Genomic DNA, 5,886 nt, shown 5'->3' on the forward strand with positions numbered 1-5,886 from the left:
ACGATGACATTATATAAAATTTCAAACTCGCATATCTCCGTTACTATAGGAGATACAAAGGTGATTTTACATTAAATGTAATCAGGTCGAAGCTCTCTATTGGCTCATCAGGAAAAATTTAATTCTTTTGTAATATTCATGCTTAGTTACCATGGAAACTCTTATAACAATAAAGTAAACAATCTATTTGTGCATAATTGTAGTCTTCGTCGTGGAGATTTGAAATAACCACTCTGATTGTTGAAACAATGTAATACAACCTATGGCCTCACGTTTTACGATAACATTATATAAAATTTCAAACTCGCATATCTCCGTTACTATAGGAGATACAAATGCGATTTTACATTAAATGTAATCAGGTCGAAGATCTCTATTGGCTCATCAGGAAAAATTTAATCCTTTTGTAATATTCATGCTTAGTTACCATGGAAACTCTCATAACAATAAAACAAACAATCTATTTGTGCATGATTGTAGTCGTCGTCGTGGAGATTTGAAATAACCACTTTGATTTTTGAAAAAATGTAATACAACCTATGGCCTCACGTTTTACGATAACATTATATAAAATTTCAAACTCGTATATCTCCGTTACTATAGGAGATACAAAGGTGATTTTACACTCAATGTAATCAGGTCGATGCTCTCTATTGGCTCATCAGGAAAAATTTAATCCTTGTGTAATATTCATGCTTAGTTACCATGGAAACTCTCATAACAATAAAGCAAACAATCTATTTGTGCATGATTGTAGTCGTCGTCGTGGAGATTTGAAATAACCACTCTGATTGTTGAAACAATGTAATACAACCTATGGCCTCACGTTTTACGATAACATTATATAAAATTTCAAACTCGCATATCTCCGTTACTATAGGAGATACAAAGGCGATTTTACATTAAATGTAATCAGGTCGAAGATCTCTATTGGCTCATCAGGAAAAATTTAATCCTTGTGTAATATTCATGCTTAGTTACCATGGAAACTCTCATAACAATAAAGCAAACAATCTATTTGTGCATGATTGTAGTCGTCGTCGTGGAGATTTGAAATAACCACTCTGATTTTTGAAAAAATGTAATACATCCTATGGAATCACGTTTACGATAACATTATATAAAATTTCAAACTCGTATATCTCCGTTACTATAGGAGATACAAAGGTGATTTTACACTCAATGTAATCAGGTCGATGCTCTCTATTGGTTCATCAGGAAAAATTTAATCCTTTTGTAATATTCATGCTTAGTTACCATGGAAACTCTCATAACAATAAAGTAAACAATCTATTTGTGCATAATATTAGTCATTGTCGTGGAGATTTGAAATAACCACTCTGATTGTTGAAACAATGTAATACAACCTATGGCCTCACGTTTTACGATAACATTATATAAAATTTCAAACTCGCATATCTCCGTTACTATAGGAGATACAAAGGTGATTTTACATTAAATGTAATCAGGTCGAAGCTCTCTATTGGCTCATCAGGAAAAATTTAATCCTTTTGTAATATTCATGCTTAGTTACCATGAAAACTCTCATAACAATAAAGTAAACAATCTATTTGTGCATAATATTAGTCATCGTCGTGGAGATTTGAAATAACCACTCTGATTGTTGAAACAATGTAATACAACCTATGGCCTCACGTTTTACGATGACATTATATAAAATTTCAAACTCGCATATCTCCGTTACTATAGGAGATACAAAGGTGATTTTACATTAAATGTAATCAGGTCGAAGCTCTCTATTGGCTCATCAGGAAAAATTTAATTCTTTTGTAATATTCATGCTTAGTTACCATGGAAACTCTTATAACAATAAAGTAAACAATCTATTTGTGCATAATTGTAGTCTTCGTCGTGGAGATTTGAAATAACCACTCTGATTGTTGAAACAATGTAATACAACCTATGGCCTCACGTTTTACGATAACATTATATAAAATTTCAAACTCGCATATCTCCGTTACTATAGGAGATACAAATGCGATTTTACATTAAATGTAATCAGGTCGAAGATCTCTATTGGCTCATCAGGAAAAATTTAATCCTTTTGTAATATTCATGCTTAGTTACCATGGAAACTCTCATAACAATAAAGTAAACAATCTATTTGTGCATAATATTAGTCATCGTCGTGGAGATTTGAAATAACCACTCTGATTGTTGAAACAATGTAATACAACCTATGGCCTCACGTTTTACGATGACATTATATAAAATTTCAAACTCGCATATCTCCGTTACTATAGGAGATACAAAGGTGATTACACATTAAATGTAATCAGGTCGAAGCTCTCTATTGGCTCATCAGGAAAAATTTAATTCTTTTGTAATATTCATGCTTAGTTACCATGGAAACTCTTATAACAATAAAGTAAGCAATCTATTTGTGCATAATTGTAGTCTTCGTCGTGGAGATTTGAAATAACCACTCTGATTGTTGAAACAATGTAATACAACCTATGGCCTCACGTTTTACGATAACATTATATAAAATTTCAAACTCGCATATCTCCGTTACTATAGGAGATACAAAGGCGATTTTACATTAAATGTAATCAGGTCGAAGATCTCTATTGGCTCATCAGGAAAAATTTAATCCTTTTGTAATATTCATGCTTAGTTACCATGGAAACTCTCATAACAATAAAACAAACAATCTATTTGTGCATGATTGTAGTCGTCGTCGTGGAGATTTGAAATAACCACTTTGATTTTTGAAAAAATGTAATACATCCTATGGAATCACGTTTACGATAACATTATATAAAATTTCAAACTCGTATATCTCCGTTACTATAGGAGATACAAAGGTGATTTTACACTCAATGTAATCAGGTCGATGCTCTCTATCGGCTCATCAGGAAAAAATTAATCCTTTTGTAATATTCATGCTTAGTTACCATGGAAACTCTCATAACAATAAAACAAACAATCTATTTGTGCATGATTGTAGTCGTCGTCGTGGAGATTTGAAATAACCACTTTGATTTTTGAAAAAATGTAATACAACCTATGGCCTCACGTTTTACGATAACATTATATAAAATTTCAAACTCGTATATCTCCGTTACTATAGGAGATACAAAGGTGATTTTACACTCAATGTAATCAGGTCGAAGCTCTCTATTGGCTCATCAGGAAAAATTTAATCCTTGTGTAATATTCATGCTTAGTTACCATGGAAACTCTCATAACAATAAAGCAAACAATCTATTTGTGCATGATTGTAGTCGTCGTCGTGGAGATTTGAAATAACCACTCTGATTTTTGAAAAAATGTAATACATCCTATGGAATCACGTTTACGATAACATTATATAAAATTTCAAACTCGTATATCTCCGTTACTATAGGAGATACAAAGGTGATTTTACACTCAATGTAATCAGGTCGATGCTCTCTATCGGCTCATCAGGAAAAATTTAATTCTTTTGTAATATTCATGCTTAGTTACCATGGAAACTCTCATAACAATAAAGTAAACAATCTATTTGTGCATAATATTAGTCATCGTCGTGGAGATTTGAAATAACCACTCTGATTGTTGAAACAATGTAATACAACCTATGGCCTCACGTTTTACGATAACATTATATAAAATTTCAAACTCGCATATCTCCGTTACTATAGGAGATACAAAGGCGATTTTACATTAAATGTAATCAGGTCGAAGATCTCTATTGGCTCATCAGGAAAAATTTAATCCTTGTGTAATATTCATGCTTAGTTACCATGGAAACTCTCATAACAATAAAGCAAACAATCTATTTGTGCATGATTGTAGTCGTCGTCGTGGAGATTTGAAATAACCACTCTGATTTTTGAAAAAATGTAATACATCCTATGGAATCACGTTTACGATAACATTATATAAAATTTCAAACTCGTATATCTCCGTTACTATAGGAGATACAAAGGTGATTTTACGCTCAATGTAATCAGGTCGATGCTCTCTATTGGCTCATCAGGAAAAATTTAATCCTTTTGTAATATTCATGCTTAGTTACCATGGAAACTCTCATAACAATAAAGTAAACAATCTATTTGTGCATAATATTAGTCATTGTCGTGGAGATTTGAAATAACCACTCTGATTGTTGAAACAATGTAATACAACCTATGGCCTCACGTTTTACGATAACATTATATAAAATTTCAAACTCGCATATCTCCGTTACTATAGGAGATACAAAGGTGATTTTACACTCAATGTAATCAGGTCGATGCTCTCTATTGGCTCATCAGGAAAAATTTAATCCTTTTGTAATATTCATGCTTAGTTACCATGGAAACTCTCATAACAATAAAGTAAACAATCTATTTGTGCATAATATTAGTCATCGTCGTGGAGATTTGAAATAACCACTCTAATTGTTGAAACAATGTAATACAACCTATGGCCTCACGTTTTACGATAACATTATATAAAATTTCAAACTCGCATATCTCCGTTACTATAGGAGATACAAAGGCGATTTTACATTAAATGTAATCAGGTCGAAGATCTCTATTGGCTCATCAGGAAAAATTTAATCCTTGTGTAATATTCATGCTTAGTTACCATGGAAACTCTCATAACAATAAAGCAAACAATCTATTTGTGCATGATTGTAGTCGTCGTCGTGGAGATTTGAAATAACCACTCTGATTTTTGAAAAAATGTAATACATCCTATGGAATCACGTTTACGATAACATTATATAAAATTTCAAACTCGTATATCTCCGTTACTATAGGAGATACAAAGGTGATTTTACACTCAATGTAATCAGGTCGATGCTCTCTATTGGTTCATCAGGAAAAATTTAATCCTTTTGTAATATTCATGCTTAGTTACCATGGAAACTCTCATAACAATAAAGTAAACAATCTATTTGTGCATAATATTAGTCATTGTCGTGGAGATTTGAAATAACCACTCTGATTGTTGAAACAATGTAATACAACCTATGGCCTCACGTTTTACGATAACATTATATAAAATTTCAAACTCGCATATCTCCGTTACTATAGGAGATACAAAGGTGATTTTACATTAAATGTAATCAGGTCGAAGCTCTCTATTGGCTCATCAGGAAAAATTTAATCCTTTTGTAATATTCATGCTTAGTTACCATGGAAACTCTCATAACAATAAAGTAAACAATCTATTTGTGCATAATATTAGTCATCGTCGTGGAGATTTGAAATAACCACTCTGATTGTTGAAACAATGTAATACAACCTATGGCCTCACGTTTTACGATGACATTATATAAAATTTCAAACTCGCATATCTCCGTTACTATAGGAGATACAAAGGTGATTTTACATTAAATGTAATCAGGTCGAAGCTCTCTATTGGCTCATCAGGAAAAATTTAATTCTTTTGTAATATTCATGCTTAGTTACCATGGAAACTCTTATAACAATAAAGTAAACAATCTATTTGTGCATAATTGTAGTCTTCGTCGTGGAGATTTGAAATAACCACTCTGATTGTTGAAACAATGTAATACAACCTATGGCCTCACGTTTTACGATAACATTATATAAAATTTCAAACTCGCATATCTCCGTTACTATAGGAGATACAAATGCGATTTTACATTAAATGTAATCAGGTCGAAGATCTCTATTGGCTCATCAGGAAAAATTTAATCCTTTTGTAATATTCATGCTTAGTTACCATGGAAACTCTCATAACAATAAAACAAACAATCTATTTGTGCATGATTGTAGTCGTCGTCGTGGAGATTTGAAATAACCACTTTGATTTTTGAAAAAATGTAATACATCCTATGGAATCACGTTTACGATAACATTATATAAAATTTCAAACTCGTATATCTCCGTTACTATAGGAGATACAAAGGTGATTTTACACTCA

Source organism: Lepisma saccharinum, unplaced genomic scaffold, assembly GCF_977018435.1.
Source record: "Lepisma saccharinum unplaced genomic scaffold, izLepSacc3.1 HAP1_SCAFFOLD_42, whole genome shotgun sequence".
Lineage (NCBI taxonomy): Eukaryota > Metazoa > Arthropoda > Insecta > Zygentoma > Lepismatidae > Lepisma > Lepisma saccharinum.